Source organism: Molothrus aeneus, chromosome 4 (genome assembly GCF_037042795.1).
Source record: "Molothrus aeneus isolate 106 chromosome 4, BPBGC_Maene_1.0, whole genome shotgun sequence".
Classification (NCBI taxonomy): Eukaryota; Metazoa; Chordata; class Aves; order Passeriformes; family Icteridae; genus Molothrus; species Molothrus aeneus.
In genome coordinates this window covers 71099406-71117670 of record NC_089649.1, presented here as the reverse complement: position 1 = coordinate 71117670, position 18265 = coordinate 71099406, and the positions used below count along the sequence as shown (strand labels likewise).

The window sequence follows — 18265 nt, the reverse complement described above, 5'->3', positions numbered from 1 at the left end:
CCAGCCTAGGCACGACCCATTTTGGGTAGGGGCACACGTGCAGGCTCCCTCAGGGTGTCCAGGAGCAGAGGGCAGCTGGAGCTCATCTCCCATCAGGCGCAGCTCCAGGTTGGTGCTCAGTCCTGGAGGTGTGGGCTGGGGTGACAATTGGAGCAGGGCTCATCTGGAGCAGCACAAAAACCTCCATGAGCTTCCTGTAGGACACCTCCTACCTTTGCATGACTCCCAAAAGAGGCAGCACTGCCAAGCTCAGAGCAGACCAGGCTTCCCAGGAAGGCCAAGACAGACTCCCCCCAGTTGTCCATGCAGGATTTAATTTGCTCCATTGCCTGGCAGTGCTGGTGGGCAGCAGCAGAGTCCCACCCACAGCAGAGGTGGCTTTGCCCAGCCAGTCTAATCCTGGTCCTCAGAGGCTGTAAGTAAATCAGGGAGCCTCAGCTGCCCTTTCCATCCCAGCAGGATCACACACAGCCCCTGAGCTGTCAGCAACAACCTGTGCAGGGAGATACTCACAGCCTGAGGTTCTGGGGGAGCAGCCACTGGTCTGGCCACCACCATTAGCAGGAATAATTAATTACCTGCCCTGCTATTTCACTGGAAAGCTGCAGAATTCTGTGGCAGCAATTTCCTGCCTCTTTCCTCCCTCCTGGGACCCCTGAGAGATGAGCAGGAGGGGTTTAACCTCCATCTATCCATGGAAAAGCTGAGGGGAGAAGCAGAGTGTGCTACAGGACCTGAACTGGGAGCGTTGTGCCACCAGCCCCTCCATGGGCAGCACCATGAGCTTTCCTTTTCCTTTTCCCTTCCCCTTTCCCTTTCCCTTTTCCTTACCCTTACCCTTTTCCCTTTCCCTTTCCCTTCCCCTTTCCCTTTTCCTTACCCTTTCCCTTTCCCTTTCCCTTTCCCTTTCCCTTTCCCCTTCTCTTTTCCCTTTCACTTCCCTTCCCCTTCCCTTTCCCTTCCCTTTCCCCTTCCCCTTCCCCTTCCCCTTCCCCTTCCCCTTCCCCTTTCCCTTCCCCTTCCCTTTTCCCTTTCCCTTTCCCTTCCCCTTTCCCTTTCCCTTTTCCCTTTTCCCTTTCCCTTTCCCTTTCCCTTTCCCCTTTCCCTTTTCCCTTTTCCTTTCCCTTCCCCTTTCCCTTCCCCTTTCCCTTTCCCCTTTCCCTTTTCCCTTTTCCTTTCCCTTCCCCTTTCCCTTTCCCCTTTCCCTTTTCCCTTTTCCCTTTTCCCTTTTCCTTTCCCTTTCCCTTCCCCTTTCCCTTTCCCCTTTCCCTTTTCCCTTTTCCCTTTTCCCTTCCCCTTCCCCTTTCCCTTTTCTCTCTGGCACCTCTCATTTCTCCTTGGAGAAGACAATCAGTGCAGTGTCACAGTCAGGAGCTGCCCTGCCTTCAGCCCTTGCCCATTTGGATGTCCCTTTCTCAGCTCATCCCTGTAAGGGGGAATTTGGGGAGTTTTCCCCACCACCTGCGAGCTCAGGTCCTTGGATTCTCCGGGGGATGGGAGAAGTTGTTTCCTGTCCCCCACACTGACCTCACATCCCCATCAGAGACCCCTGGGGGTCCAGGCTGTGCCTCCTCCACCCCAAAGGGCTCTGCTCCTGGAAATGGGGGGAAACCGGGACCAAAATGGGATTTTCATGGTGGATCCAGGCAGGCAGACTTGGGTCCCACCCCGGGGCTCCCGTGCCCCTCCAACCCCAGCCAGACACCCCCTGCCCCACTGCCGGGGCTCAGCTCTATTTGGGGGCTCTTTTTTGGGGGGCAGGAGCCTGCAGGGGACAGAGCCAGGGCACCAACACACCCCAAACATCCCGGAGCTCTGTTGGGGGGACGTCGACAAGGCGGCGAGCGAGGTGCGAGCATCACCCCAGCATCCCCAGGCAGGTCGGCGGGGACAGAGCCCTGTCCTGAGGGGTGGCGAGGGAAGAGTTAAAGGGAAGGCGAGCAGATCCTCCTCCATCCTGCCGGTGCTCGCTGTTAGGCTGCTGCTGTGACAGGGGGTGGGGTCGGGGCTGGCCGCCGTTTGCCGCAAGAAGGGGGGGGAAACGTGGCTGCGAATGTGTGTGAGTGTGTGCGTGAGTGTGTGTTGGTGACACAGGACGAAATGAGATAATGAGACCCCTCGGACGGGAGCGGCCACCCGGCTGCTGCCACCCCTGATCCCGGCCCCATCGCTGCTGCCCGGCATCCCCGCCAAGAGTAAGGCTGGGCGCTGGGAAGAGACTGGGAGGAACTGGGAGCGGGGGGAGGTGGGATGGGGTGGGGGGTGATGATGGGGGGGGGGGTCTCCCGGGGGTGGGGTGCACGGAGGGAGAGGTTTGATCTGATTATTATTTGGGGACCTGATGCTGGAGCTTGGCGCGCCCGAACCACCCACCCAGATGTGATTTGGGGAGGGGGGAGGGGAGGAGGATTTTGGGGAGGGGGTGGGGTGGAGGATGGGCTGGCAGCGCCGATTTCGGGTGTGATGGAGGCCAGGGAGCCGTGTTTGTGCCTAAAGTCGCAGCTGCCCGGATTTGGCCCCGCGGGGCCATCGGGATGTGACAGCACCCAAAAATAGAGTGCGAGGCGGGGAGGAGCGGCGAGGGGAGGGGAGGGGGGACAGACTCGTGTGCCAGTGCCAGGGCCGGGTTCTTCCCCCTCGTCACCTTTCCCTTGCCTTTTCTCATTTATTTCTTTATTTCTTCGCTGTCAGGGCCAGGGGAGCGGTGCCTGGGGCCGGGGGTTGCATTGGAGGCACGGAGGGGTTGCTGGCGGCCGGGTGATTAACGTGCAGTTGCTGGGAATTATGTCATTGCCTCGGTGCTGGGTGGCCCTCGCCCAGCAGCGGCGGTGGGGAGGGACGGAGGGAGGACGTCATGGCAGGGGGCTCCCCGCCTGAGGCTTCACCCCGGCTCGGCGGGCACCCAGCGTTCCTCCCCATCCCCGCTTGGGACATCACCCCAGGAGGCTTGGCAGGGATGCAACAGCGGCCCCCAGGCCATGGGTGCACGCCCGCCCCGCTGCTCCTGGGGGTCCCCGCTCCATCCCCCGGGTTGTGGCCGCTCCCGGTGGCTCATCCCGCTCGGAGCAGGGGGAGGGGAAGGTGGGCATCCCCTCTGCCACCTCCCACCCCGGGAGACAGCGGGGCTGGAGCTGCTGCACTGCAGCACAGAGCCCCATCCGCGCCCCTGGGTGTGCCCGGGGCGGGCAGGGACCCTCTTTGCCACCCCGAGCCCTCCTCAAAGCAGAGGAGAGAGCCTGGGGACCTGTGGCTGCCAGCGGCCCCCCGGGCCACGTGGTTCCTCTGCTTCAGAGGAGGGTGTTGGGCTGCTGGATGCTCCACACCCTCCTGGGCATCCCCCTGGGCATTCCTTGAGTATCCCCTGAGCATCCCCCGAGTATCCTCTGAGCATTCCCTGAGCATCCCCTGAGCTTTCCCCCCCCAAGCATCCCCTTGAACGTCCCCTGAGTACCCCCTGAGCATCTCCTGAGCATTCCCTGAGTATCCCCTGGTCATCCCCCTGGGCATTCCCTGAGTATCCTCTCAGTACCCCCTGAGCACCCCCTGAGCATTCCCCCCTGAGCATCCCCTTGAACGTCTCCTGAGCATCCCCTGAGTACCCCCTGAGCATCCCCATCCCCTTCCCCCCCCGTGTGGAGCTGGGGAGGGAGCACAAGGCCTTGTCAGTGAGCCAGGCACGGACCCTGCTGCCCATCCACAACCTCTTCCCTCTGCTCCACACCCCGTGGAGCCCCAGGCAGCTCCATGAACCCCCGGGCAGCTCCATGGACCCTGGGCAGATCCGTGGAGCCCCGGGCAGCTCCGTGGATCCCGGACAGCTCTGTGGATGCCCAAGCAGCTCCGTGGATCCCCAGGCACCTCCGTGGGGCCCCGGGCAGCTCCATGGATGCTCGGGCAGCTCTATGAACCCCCGGGCAGCTCCGTGGATCCCAGGGCAGCTCCGTGGATCCCAGGGCAGCTCCATGAACCCCCAGGCAGCTCCGTGGAGCCCCGGGCAGCTCCGTGGATCCCAGGGCAGCTCCATGAACCCCCAGGCAGCTCCGTGGATCCCCGGGCAGCTCCGTGGATCCCAGGGCAGCTCTGTGGATCCCCGGGCAGCTCCGTGGATCCCAGGGCAGCTCCGTGGACCCCCGAGCAGCTCCGTGGATCCCAGGGCAGCTCCGTGGATCCCGGGCAGCTCCGTGGACCCCCGGGCAGCTCCGTGGATCCCAGGGCAGCTCCGTGGATGCTCGGGCAGCTCCGTGGATCCCAGGGCAGCTCCGTGGATCCCAGGGCAGCTCCGTGGACCCCCGGGCAGCTCCGTGGATCCCAGGGCAGCTCCGTGCTCCACGGCAGAGGCTCGGACAGGGAGGGGAGCAGGCGGGAAGGCTGCAGGGAGATGAGCAGTGGAGGTAGGAAGGGCGGGCACGGCTCTAGCGGGGCATTTCTGGCATTTTCTGCCCCACAGCACAATCCCAGGGAGGGGGGGGATGCCGACAGCTCCCTGAATTCCAGCTGGGAGCCAGAGGTGCAATCGCAGCCGGGGGATGCTGCTTGCTCCGCGGGATAACCTTTGGCATCTCCCTCTGCTCCTAACACTCTCCGGCACATCCTTCACCTCAAAGCTGCTCGGGCAGCGGATTGTGCCAGCGCTGAGCCCTCCAGGGAGGTGCTGGCATGACGGGGGAACGCAGGGCACCCCAAATTTGGGGCAGGCAGGAGCGGGAGGCTGCTCCATCCCCCGGCCGTGCCCTCTCCGGGCGGGCTCGGTTTGTTTATGTGTGGCCCTGGTTGGAGCGGCGATCTGGCGTGGCTAAATATAGCAACGATGCTGTCATCCGAGTTCAGCCTGGCTGGGGAATTTATTTTCTGCAAAGGCTGCGAGGCGAACGGGCTGGGAACAGGCGTGGAAATGCCGGAGCCGTGCGATGATGCCCTGGCTGCAAGGGCAGCGGGCACCTTGTCCCCGGTGTCGCCTTTGTGATGGCAGCAGGGCAGAGGAGGGGTGGTGGAGGGGCTGAAACTGGCCCTGCTGGCTCGCTGGGGCATTTAAACACAGCGAGGTGCCTGTGTGGATTCAGTTCTCCATGCAGGGAAGGGATCCGCTCCTCCTCCTCCTCCTCCTCCTCTTCCTCCTCCTCCTCCTCCAACTCTTCCTTGCTGGCGTCCCCAGGGATCAGCTCCCAGCCCCCTCAGATGGAAAAGGAGCATCTGAAAGTCCCACATGTGGCTGTGGGTATCTGGGAGAGAGCAGCAGCCTGTCCTGAAAGAGTGGGGATTGGAGAGCCCCCCCGTCCCTGGGGGCTGCAGCATCAAACCCGGGCATCCCCTGCTGCTTCCATGAAAAGAGCACCTTAGATCACCCATCCCGGGAAAAAACGGGAAAAAAAGGCAGAAAGACAGGTCCCCTGACTTGCAAAAAAAAAAGCCCAGGCAGATGGGGAGGGTGTTTTCCACACATGCACTGTGAAAACCACGTTGCATCAGCTGTCGGAGCTCCATGTGGATGGAGCAGGAATGTGGATAAACTGGCTGCAAAAAAAGTTTCTGAAGGGAGTTCTAGTCTGACAGGGAAGGTTAAGAGTTAAGAGGGTGTTGCTGGGGCTGTTGAAGGGTTTAAAATCTGCTTTCTCCCGGGGCTGTCAGAGAAACCCAGCAAACAAAGGGTGAAACGAGGAGATTTCTTGTTTCCCTTCACAGAGGATCTTTCCCATTAGTCATTCCTGTCACAGGAGCTGGCAAACACGGTTATTATTTGAGGGATCTGAAAGTGAAATGGAGGCACGAGGCCAGGAGCCCAGACATCCCTGTCCCTGGGACTGGGGAGCAGGCAGGGACTCCCCAGCCCCTATGGCTCCCCCACACCTCTGCTCCATCCTGGGTAAAGCCCCTGGATTCATCCTCTGGCTGTGGGAGCTCTTTCCAAGGTCTAGGGAGTGGCATCCCTGGTCCCTCCCATCCCAAACCGTTCCAGGGTTCCAGCAGGACAAGGTGGCACCAGGAGCCATAGGTAGGCTGGGATGTTCCATCCTGGAGGTGCTGGTGGATCAAGCACCTTGAGATCCTGCAATAATCCAGGTGCTTCCCCAAAGCACCCAAAACTCTGCTCTTCCATCACCCCACAGACCCAGGCACCCCCATGGGGGAGAGAGGACCAGGCTGAGTCCTACCATGGGTGGGAGGAAGGTCCAGGGAGCTCCCTGAAGAGCAAGGAAAGCAAAGGTAACTGTAAGGCAGCTCTCAGGAAATTGGGATGGCTCTTGCCTTGTGATCTGGGCTGGAGCCAAGGGCTGTCCTGGCAGAGGGAGCTGAAAGTCCCCTTGAGCCATGCAGGAGCTGGAGGACTGGGGATCAGGTTCTCAGGGATTGTGGCTGAGTTTCCAGCTCACAAAACTGGGGGTTTTGCCGTGAAGATGTGGGTCCTGTTGGCTTTTTCTGCTTCCTCAGGCAGAAGGATGAGTTTTGTCTGAGCCCCATTATGCGCCCCTCTTATTCCTTCAGGGCCAAATCCTCATCACAGACCAGTGAGAGGCTCCAGAGCCAGCAGGATGCTCCAGGTCCAGACAGGTGTAATCCCAGAATCCCAGACTCAGGCTGGAAAACACCTCTGGGATCACTGAGTACCAACCTTTGATCAAACACCACCACCCACCACCCCAACTAAACCAGAGCTCTGAGTGCCACATCTACTGATTCCTTGGGTAATTCCAGGGACTGTGACTCCACCACCTCCCTGGAAAGCCCTGTCCAATGCTTAGCAACCCTTTCCATGAAGAAACTCTCCCTGGTGTCCACCCTGTCCCTCCCCTGGCCCAGCCTGAGGCCGTTCCCTCTGCTCCTGTCCCTGTTCCTTGGAGCAGAGCCCGACCCCCCGGCTGTCCCCTCCTGTCAGGAGCTGTGCAGAGCCACAAGGGCCCCCTGAGCCTCCTTTGCTCCAGGCTGAGCCCCTGCCCAGCTCCCTCAGCCTCTCCTGGGGCTCCAGACCCTTCCCCAGCTCTGTTCTCTGGATTCTCCAGCCCCTTAAGGTCTTGTTGTGAGAGGCCCAGAAGTTTCCCCAGCACTGGAGGTGCCCCAGCAAAGCCAGCACAGGGGACACCTGACACCCCAAACCTGAAAAATTCCAGGTGCCATTGGCCTCCTGCCCACCTGAGCACACCTGGGCTCATGTCCAGCCCCAGCACCTCCAGCTCCTGTGCCACCAGTGGGCAACAGAGCCTGTTCCCTTTGCAGGGAGCCCAGGAAAAAGGCAATCAGATCATTAACACATGCTGCTCTTCACACAACCAACCTCACAAATATTTATCAGCTGGAGAAACACACACGGGCTCAGAAGTTGCCAAGTAACATAACAAGAGGAGCTTTTAAATAAATATCTGTGCTTCTGTGGGTGAGGAATTAACCAAATCCCTTGGTGTGTGGCCCAAAGAGCTGCTTTCCTCTGGAAGCCCAGCACCAGCAATAAAAAGAATGATCCAAAGCAGGAATGAAAACCTGGGATAAGCAGTGACTGCCTGTCTGTCCAGCTCTGGAGGGAATTCCTGCTGGGAAGGTCTGGGGAGTGATGCCAAAAGTTGGGAGCAGGATGGGATTGGGGGGGTTTATTTAGAGGGGAGGTGAGAATGAGCCCAGTGCACCAGGCTGGGTCTCATCCTGCACCCTGTGTCTCTCCTGAACACCCACAGGACTCATCTTCTCTGTAGGCTCAGGATTTCTTCTTGTACAAAGTTGTTTCTACAACCTTGTTGTTGTTCTCCATGTTCCCTCCAGCCTTGAAAAGAGTCCATCCCTTGCTCTTCTTAGCAGCTGGGTATGTCCCAGAAATCCAGCAGGAATATTGGGGTGGGCAATCCCCCTATCTGTCCAGACAAAGTCATCTCCTGCAGCTCAGGAGGGCTTTGGGACCAGCCAAACCCAGCCTGCTGACATTTCTCAGCCTGCCCAGGTGTGTTCTGCACTGCCCAGACAGCCAGCCTTGGTTCCCCTGGTGCTAAATCCTATTAAATCCTTGCTGTGAGGTCAGTTTGGAGGTTTTGGGGGTTGTTTGGGGGGGTCAGTGCTGCCAGAGGAGGCCAGGTGGGTTTGCAGATGGATTTTCGGTTCCTTCTTCCATGGGGAAACTCTGACTTGTGGGGTTGGGATTTCATGGTCTGGACCTTAAAACCATCTCATTCCACCCCCCTGCCATGGGCAGGGATACCTCCCACCATCCCAGGGTGCTCCAAGCCCTGTCCAACCTGGCCTTGGACACTTCCAGGGATCCAGGGGCTTCTCTGGGCACCCTGTGCCAGGGCCTCCCCACCCTCACAGGGAGGAATTTTCCCCTAATATCCCATCTGAGTCCCTCTCCAGCTCTGTTGGAGGCCCTTTAGGCACAGGAAGGTGCTGGAAGATCTCCCCAGAGTTTTCTCTTCTCCAAGTTGAACACCCCCAGCTCTCCCAGTCTGTCACCTCATTTGGTGGAGATGTTCCCATACAAATCCACCATCTCCCCACCACCACCAAGGCCTTGGCCTGAGGGTTTTGCAAGCAAGTTGTAATTTTGGGCCCATTTGGGGTCATTCTGGGCCCATTTGGTGTCGTTTTGGGCCCATTTGGGGGCAATTTAGGGGTTCTTACCCGAACCAAAACATGAGGAGACACAACCTGGACATGGAGCTGGTTGGCAAAGTCAACTTGGAGAGTGGTTTTGGGGGGCAGACACTGCCCAGTCCTGGTGGGCCCAGCTAGGCCCAGTCCTGGTGGGCCCAGCTAGGCCCAGTCCTGGTGAGCCCAGCTAGGCCCAGTCCTGGTGAGCCCAGCTAGGCCCAGTCCTGGTGGGCCCAGCTAGGCCCAGTCCTGGTGAGCCCAGCTAGGCCCAGTCCTGGTGGGCCCAGCTAGGCCCAGTCCTGGTGGGCCCAGCTGAGGGGGCGAGATGACCCTGACTGGCTGAGGTGATGGTGGAGGCTGTCACCACCCAGAGCAGCTGTAGATGCCCCATCCCTGGAAAAGATGGGATGTGGGAGCTCCTCCCTGTGCCCCAAACCATGGCAGTGCCCCCAGGCACAGGGGGAGGTCAGAGCTTTTCTTAGGCCAGCTGCTGGAGCTGGGAAAAGCAGCCCAGCTTTTTGGGCACAGGAGCTCATCTCCTTGGCCCTGCTTTCTAATTATATCAGCTGATCTAGCACAGGCTCCTTCACTCCCCACGGGCTGCTGCCTTCATTCCATCCCTGGCTCTGCCCTTGGCAAGCTCTTGGAGGAGCAGCCAAGCCATCCCAGAGGAGATGTTGGCATGGCAGGAGTGGCTGCCTCACCTCAGACATTCCCCTGCAGTGCAGTCCCTGCCTCCAGCACTGCCAGGAATGGCAAGGGGACAGGGGACAGGAGACAAGGGACAGGGAATAGGGAACAGGTGAAATATGGGTCTCTTTGAGCCAGCTCTCATAAGCTCTTGGAGATCTATTTCACACCCAAGAGAGCTCAGCTACCTTAGAAGGCATAAAATCAGCAGGATGGCTTCTGTGGCAGTGTTGGAAACAAAAAGGTTTTAATAAAAAGCAAAATAACAAAACTCTTTACAGAGAAAAACTGAGCCAGGTGCGAGAGGTTCTTGCTCCTGGTAAAACACCTCACAAAAGTGATTATTTCCTTTTGTTCTCTTCTTTTTCTAGTAAATTACTCAGGTGGGACTTTTTGCCTTCTATCCAATTGGCCATCCTTAACTTTGAGGTGAAGTTCCCCAGGTCCTAGGAGATTTCTTTTCACTTAATTGAGGAGAGAAACTTCTGAGCTTATTTCCTTTTTACGGGGACGAAGGACAGTTTTGTCACTCCATCAACAGGGGGTACATTCGTACATCTCACCCTTTCTATATTTCTAAAAGGAAAGAGGAGAAAGGAATATGATTTGAAAAAGTTTAATTTTTGGCTGTAGGAATGGAAACATTCCTGTAGACAGGCACATGTTGGTGATGGTTTTGGCCAGGCTGTGCACCAGTGTGGAATGGAAAGACAGGAAAGGCTGTTCCCATTGTGGGGATTGGCTCCTCAAGGTGGCTCAAAGACACCAGGGCAGAAAGGAGAGGATGAAAACATCCCCCAAAATCATCAGGGATGCTGGGATGAGATGGGCAGAGCTGCATCCCCACAGGCCCCTGCACCCCAAGGCTCTCCTGCCCAGGGGAGGGGGTTCCTGGTGGTCCCTGCCCAGGGGAGGGGGGCTATGGAAAGACCTGGATTTGTTCTTGGCTCAAATCTCTCCCTCCTCCAACAAACACATTTCCCAAAAGGTCTCTGCTAGGAAAACCCACATCCCCACTCAGTGCAGCTCAGCAAGGACACAAACACCTGTCTGCAGGAGCAGGCTGAGCACAGTGCCAGGCTCAGGGAGGCCCAGCTCCTCCAGCAATGTAAATAAATAAATCACTGCTGCCCAGCTGGTGCCCAGCCAGCCCCTGCACAGCAGGACTTTGTTCCTCTCCTGTGCTCTTCCTCCCACCTGCCCCACTCTTCCTCCCTCCTGGTGCTTTCCCAAACCCCAGGACCTGCTCTCTTTGGGGATCAGGGTGTCCCCAACACGTAGGAGTGGTTTCAGTGCCGTTGAATCCCAAGTGGAAAGTTTTCAATCTGTTTTGTTCCCTGCTGCTGGCACTCGGTGCCATCCTTGGCGCATTCCTCAACCTCAGTTTCCCTCTGCAGCCTCCCAAGGGCTTGTACAGACGGGGGGCTAATCTGGGGACTAGGATGAGGTATTTCCAAACCAGACCTTGTGGCTGCAGGTGTTTGGGATGGGCAATCCCCCTGTCTGTTTCCCAGCAGAGCCCAGACAAACTCATCTCCTGCAGCTCAGGAGGGCTTTGGGACCAGCCAAACCCAGCCTGTTGACATTCCTCAGTGCCAGCCAAGAGCTTTGCCTTCCCCTCCACACTCTCAGGGGCCCAAATTAGCTTTTAATAATAATATTTCATTAGGAAAAAAAAGATTAAATAAATAAATCCCCGTGCAAACAATCCGGCCTTGGCGCCCGCCGGGACAGCAAACACTCCCCGAGGGGCACCAGGTGTGGTGCATTCCTGATAGCTGGAAAAGAAAGGAGCCATTATTCCATTCTTCCCCTCTCTGTGCCATGTCAGGGTGAGAAGGAGCAGCCAGCCAGGCTCCAGGCAGGGCTGGGCTGTGCCCAGCACTCTGGGAGGTGGGTACCTGGCTTTGGGAAGAGCTCCCTGAGCCAAGCCCCGAGCTCCAGAGCTGATTAATGGTGGCGTTTCTTTGTTCCACACGTTTCCTCCTGGCGGAGGTGAGGCATTTCAGGCGATAAAAGGGATCTGTTTGTTTTAAAAACAAGCCCTGCAAGTCACCCCAGTGATCCCTGAGTGCCCACGTTCCTGGCACAGCCATCCCAGCCTTTGTGTGGATGCATCCACCACTCAGAGCTTATTCCTCACAGCTGGAAAACTCGATTTTTCCTTCTTTAATGGAGTTTCCCATCAATCCATTGTTGTCTTTCCCTCTCATCCTCAGAAGAAAAGCTGAGGACAGGCAGGACACAGTGTTACAGCCCCAATCCCAGTTTTGACCAGGAAAAAAAGCAGGGAAAGCCCTTTCCTCCAGTTCTCCACCCTTGTCTTTGGAGTGCAAAGCGATTTTGCACCCCTCCAGGGTTTAAAAGGCAGGCAGAGATTTGGGCTGCTGGATAATGTTTGTCTGGGCCAGCTGCTGGGATAAAACCAGGGCATCTGGCAGCTCCTGAGCTGGGCAGCCCACCTCCTGCCTGAATTCCAGCACGGCCTTAGAATCACAGAATTCACAGGATTCACAGAAATTACAGAAATCACAGAATTCACAGGATTCACAGGATTCACATAATAACAGGATCACAGAATTCACAGAATCACAAAATCTACAGGATCACAGGATCCTAGAATGCACAGAATCACAGAATTCAGAGAATCACAGAGTCACAGAATTCACAGAATCACAAAATTCATAGAATTTGCAGAATCCGCAGAATTTACAGGATCACAGAATCACAGAATTCACAGAAAACCAGGATCACAGAATTTACAGAACCGCATAATCTACAGGATCACAGGATTCAAAGAATCCACAGAATTCAGAGAATCCATAGAACTCAGAGAATCATAGAATTCACAGAATTTGCAGAACTCACAGAATTCACAGGATTCACAGAATCACCGAATAAGAGAATCACAGAATCACCAAATTCACAGGATCATAGAAATCACAGAATCACCACCAGGTTGGAAGAGACCTTCAAGATCATCGAGTCCAACCCAGCCCCAACCCCTCAACCAAACCCACGCACCCAATGCCACATCCAGGCTTTGTTAAACACACCCAGGCATGGGGACTCCACCACCTCCCTGGGCAGAACATTCCAGAACTTTATCACCTTTCTGTAAAAACCTTTTCCCTGCTATCCAACCTGTATTTCCCTTGGTGCAGCATCCGAGGGGCAGCATGGGGGAGGTGACACCCGCCCCTCCCGGGGGCATCCCAGCGGGAGCAGGGTCTCCCTTTCATGCCCCGCTGGGGGATAAGAATCCCTTCATTTCCTTCGGAGGCTTTATCCTCTAAGGATCTTGATCCCGGGGGCAAGCGACAAAAACACCCTTTAAATCCATCCCAGGGGCTTAGGGGAGGATTAGCAGATGTCTCTGCAGGCTTTACACCAGGGTGTCCCACCCTCATCCAGCTTCAGGCTTCCCGGAGGAGAAGTGATGGATGGAGCCAGCCTGGCTGGAATTGCCCTCGGGACATTGCTGCATCCCGGGCAAGCCCAGGCTGGCCACTGGCTCCCAAAATTTGCCATCAGTTTTCACCGGAGAGCTGGTTCTGGTGGGTGTCCTGTGGCACAGAGCTCTTCCCAGGGTGTTGTCGCAGACATCTTTTATGAAAAATCCTTTCCTTAGGATTTTTCTTCCTGAGAAGCTGAGAGGCCTCAGGAACAAAATGTAACCAATGGTTATCTGCTGCTGTGGAATGCAACAGGTGCATCTGGGATTGGCCCATGTTGGTTGTTTCTAATTAATGGCCAATCACAGTGAGATGGCTCAGACAGAGAGTCGGAGCCACAAGCCTTTGTTATCATTCTTTCCTATTCTATTCTTAGCCAGCCTTCTGATGAAATCCTTTCTTCTATTCTTTTAGTATAGTTTTAATCTAATATATATCATAAAATAATAAATCAAGCCTTCTGAAACATGGAGTCAGATCCTCGTCTCTTCCCTCATCCTCAGACCCCTGTGAACACGGTCACAGGGGGTTTCACCCTGGAATTTTCCAGCAGGGAGAAGCTCCCCCGCTTCCCACCTTTGGGGGATCCCTAGAGAGGAGCCCGGGTAATTCCCCAGTGAAAATCTGACTTCTCACCCCAGCCTGGCTGCTGGGAATCCCCCCTCTCCATCACCCCTTTTGTGTTCACAAGTAATTCATTACTGCCTCACTTTCCATTCCCAACACTTTTCCTACTTAATTTGTCTCAGCGCTGGGGTTTTTTTTCCTCTTAATTTCCCTGCTGCCCCCCACATCCCTTTTACCTCTCCTCAATTCTCACCCCCGAGGGCTTTTTGACTCTCAGGATGCCTTTCCTCCGGCAAACACAAGCTTGCATAATAGCTGTTGACACCTCAACTTCATTTGAATCGATCTTGTTTGCTAATTAGCTGATTGCAGTAATTGGCATGAATTACCTTGGGGGATTCTGCTTCCCTGGGAGTGGCCAGTGGCCAACGTGTCCCAGAGAGGTGGGAATGGCAGCAGGGAGGTGATTCCTGCTCCAGAAACACCTTTTGCAGATATCCCGGGGGATTCCTGGAGCTGCAGAGGAATTTCCAGAGGGGAATCACAGCCTGGTGCAGGGGTTTTTAACTCCTGGAGTGCCTCAGAGCCACCAAAATGTCCAGAGTAGCTAAAATGGGTTAAAGTTCCTGTTCCTGGGGTGAAGGGATGAGGGGATGTGACTCCACTCTGCCTCAAAATGCAACTGGGGATGACTCAAACGCTGGGTTAAAGACAAACCGAGTGAAGCAGCTTTTCTCAGAGGTCATAATTCCCTTCTGGAAACTCCCTGCCACAAATTCATGGAGGATGAAACAGCATTAGAGTGAGCAAGGAGAGAGCAGGCAGTACCAGGGACAGTGTCCAATGATGGCAGCAAACCTTTGGGGGGATCCAAAGACAACTTTGGGTGGGAGACATCCCTGAAAAGCTCTGGGATGGGAGCAGTGAGATTCTCATCTTCCCAGCCCTTTTCCTCCAAGCAGCAGCTGCACAGGGAGGAGGGAGGATCATCCCTGTGCCAGGGGATCCAGGCAGGATCCAACACTGCCCATTGTGAAATTCAGTGACAAAAGGAGAGGGACAGGAAGGGCAGGTAGGCAGTGACAGGACAAAGGGAATGGCTTGAAACTGCCAGAGGGCAGATTTACCTTAAATCCTGGGAAGGAATCCTTCCCTGGGAGGGTGAGAAGCCCTGGCACTGGGTGCCCAGAGAAGCTGTGGCTGCCCCTGATCCCTGGACGTGCCCAAGGCCAGGCTGGACAAGGCTTAGAGAAATCTGGGATAGTGGGAGGTGTCCCTGCCCACATCAGGGGGTTGGAAATGGGATGAGATTTAAGGTCCCTTCCCACCCAAACCATTCCATGCTTCTGGAATAACTCATTTTTTAAACAACACCCCAAAGCAAAGCTCCTCACAGGGGCACATTTCCATCTGTGCTGCTGCTGGGGTCCCCTGCTCCAAACCTGCCCCTGGTGAGGCTGAAGGAGTCTGTGAAATGCTGTTTTTTTAGGAGCCATCTATTTATATTGACAGCTTCCCACGCTCCATCCCTCTAATCCTGCATCCCTTTCCACCAGGCTAAGCTGCATCATCCCAATTCTCCTTTCCCCACCCCTTTTTTTTTTTTTTTAATATTGCCCTGTAATTATCATCTTTCCACCCTTCTGGGATCTCAGAGAAATCCCAGGGCTTCTTAGAGAGGATGAGCAGCAGCCCAGACCTCTCCTTGTCCTGCTTCCATGGGGCTCTTGGGAGCAAATTAATCTGAACCTGCTGTTTAAAAATGTTTCTCCTCAGGCCATGCCATTTAGTGTCTTCCTGGGTTACTAATGGACTAGAAAGCACTTCCTTGTCCCTGTGCAATATGAGAACATCAGCCTGTTTTTTTCAAAGCCAGAACAGAAATTATTGGAGCTTTTTTTTTATTTTTTTTTCCTTCATTGGTATCAGCGATTTTCTGATCCCCAGCTTGAGGACAGGCAATGCTGCTGCTGTTGTTGTGCTCCTCTTAATTTTGTAAAATCAAATTAAAATTCATTTCCTCCCTGTCATCTGTGAATGTCCAGGAGAGACCTGATATGGCCAACTGCAAACTGAATTGTGGAGTAAATTCCAGAGCTTTATTGAGCCAGAATGCCACTAAGTTTAGTTTTGGTTACCAGTGTTGGTTCTTAAGCATTTTGGGTGGAAAAGAGAGAGCCCAAATGAAAACTGAGCTCTGCAAGACCCTTTGGTGGGTCAGGAGGCCACATCAGGTTGGATATCAGGAAAAAGTTTTTTATGGAAAGAGTGATAAAGTTCTGGAATTGTCTGCCTGGAGAGGTGGTGGAGTCCCCATCCCTGGGTGTGTTTAACAAAGCCTGGATGTGGCACTGGCTGCCAGGGGTGAGTTGAGGTGTTGGGGCTGGGTTGGACTCGATGGTCTTGAAGGTCTCTTCCACCCTGGTCATTCTCTGTGATCAACCAGAGCTTTTATTTTATTTATTTTTTTTATTTTATTTTATTTTTAATTTATTTTTTATTTTTTCATTTTTGATTTATTTTATTTTATATTTTATTTTTATTTTTATTTTATTTTATTCTTTATTTTATTTTATTTTATTTTATTTTATTTTAAAATTTTTAATTTTATTTTTTAATTTATTTTTTTAATTTTTGATTTATTTTATTTTATATTTTATTTTTATTTTATTTTATTCTTTATTTTATTTTACTTTATTTTATTTTATTTTTTATTTTAAGACATTGCAAACACACAAGAAGCAGCTGGCTCCACCTGTGGGGTCCATGGGGGGATTTTGTGGTGACTTTGATCAGAGGGGTGAAGAGGCTGGGTTAGACCCAGCCAGGGGATGGAAATCCCAATTTCCCACTGCACAGGAGCTGTGCTGGTGGAGCTGTCACCCAGTGAGGGTGACAAGTGACACAAGTGGAGGTGGCTGGAGGGGCTGAGCCCGGGGAGGAGCTGGCAGAAACCGCAGCAGGAGAAGGAGAATTCAGAATTCGCCTTTTCCCCCCTCCCCCGAAGGTCTGCGGGGTTGGACACAATGAAATTTGGACACAATGAAATTCCCTCCTCCCTGCCCTGCCCGAGGCAGCCACATCCCAGGAGGAATTCAATGCTGCCTCCGGCTCCATTCAAAACACGCCAGGGTCAAACCTTTATGAGGCAACAAAGAAAATAAACCCCAAGACAAAAAGCTATTCTGGAGGAGGGCAGGGGAAGGAAACAGCTCCCAAAATATCAGTGAGAAGCTTTCCTCTGAGCCCAGCTGTGGGATGGGGGTCTCTGCTCTGGTGGGACTGAGCAGGGCAGGTGTGAGCAGATCCTTGTGCACCTTCCTCGTGGTGGGAGAGGTGCAGAGTTTTGGGAATGTTGGGTGAGGATCATGAGGATCTGGGTGCTGGAGAGGGGACAGCTCTTGGTGGGATGGCTCCTGCAGGGAAAAGGGGTTGGCTGGCAGCAAAGGACCATGGACCCTTCCTCTGCCCCATTTCCTGTGGTCACCACTTCCCTGGTGGCTGTGAGGGCTCCTGGTGGCTTTCAGAGGTTGTGTTGCTCCTAGCTGTGACCCCAGAGGCAGCTGGACAGACCCCAGGTCCCAACACCTCCAAAATAATTTGTTTTTTTTCCTTTCATTCCTGTTCTTTAGCCAGGAGCACTGAGTGAGGCTTTTTGAGAGGTTTTTTGGAGTTGTTCCCATGTGGGTTAAAGCTCTGGCACCTGGAAGGGATGGCAGAGGAAATATCAGTGAGAACCTTTCCTCTGAGCCCAGCTGTGGGATGGGGGTCTCTGCTCTGGTGGGACTGAGCAAGGGAGGTGTGAGCAGATCCTTATGCACCTTCCTCTTGGTGGGAGGTGACCAAAGGGCAGAGTTTTGGGAATGCTGGGTGAGGATCAGGAATGTTGGGTGAGGATCACGAGGATCTGGGTGCTGGAGAGGGGACAGCTCTTGGTCCCTGCAGGAGGGCAGGGCAGTCCCTGGGTCACTCTGGACACAGACAAGCTCTGTTTGGAGCACAGCAGGGAGGGATGGTTCCCCCAGAGCCCTGCTGTGACTCAGGGCTTTGTGGTCTGTGATGGGTGAGTCAGTGGGAGCAGGAAAAGCCTGGCTATTTTTAGGATCACTTGGTGACATTTTGGAGGGGTTTAACCCCTCTCGCTCCTCCCCCAGAGGCATCTCAGCAGTGCCTTGGTTGAAGAAGGAATAAAAGAATTTTTCCAGGGCAAACAGGTGCCAGCCTCACGGGGTGGAGCTTCCTGGGATGAGGAGATGAGGGAGGATCACGGGGACCAGCACGAGGCTGCCGAGAGCCACAGAGACAAAGCAAGAAGCCATGGCCAGAGAGAATCCCAGAATTGTTTAGCTTGGAAAACAGGATAATCCATCCAACCATTCCCCCAGCACTGCCAAGGCCACCACTGACCATGTCCCCAAGTGTCACCTCCTGTGGAGGTGTTTGAGGGTCCCCAGGACAAGGGAAGAGATGAGAATCTTGACTCCATGTTTCAGAAGGCTGATTTATTATTTTATGATATATATTATATTAAAAGAAAATGATATATTAAAACTATACTAAAAGAATAGAAGAAAGGATTTCATCAGAAGGCTTGAAAGGAATAAGAAGGAATGGAATGATAATGAAATCTTGTGACTGATCAGAGAGTCCGAGACAGCTGGACTGTGATTGGCCATTAATTAGAAACAACCACATGAGACCAATCACAGATGCACCTGTTGCATTCCACAGCAGCAGATAATCAGATAATCATTGCTTACATTTCATTCCTGAGGCCTCTCAGCTTCTCAGGAGAAACAATCCTAGCAAAAGGATTTTTCATAAAATGTGTCCATGACAAAATCCACATTAAATCCCTCCAGAGATGGGGACTCCAACACTGCCCTGGGCAGCTGTGCCAGTGCTTGGCCACTCTTTTGGGGTGGAAAATTCCCCGAATATCCAATTTAAACCTCTCCTGGCCCAGCTTGAGGCTGTTTCCTCTCATC

General features: G+C 54.3%; 1 protein-coding gene across 1 annotated transcript in view; it reads left to right on the top strand.

Moving 5' to 3' along the window:
* The first annotated feature begins 2048 nt into the window (after nt 1-2048).
* Nucleotides 2049-18265, top strand: part of LZTS3 (leucine zipper tumor suppressor family member 3) — a 47620-nt gene continuing 31403 nt past the window's right edge. The window contains exon 1 of the mRNA XM_066548795.1: nt 2049-2195. The gene's annotated coding sequence lies outside the window, so the exon portion shown is untranslated. The remainder of the gene's footprint in view (nt 2196-18265) is intronic.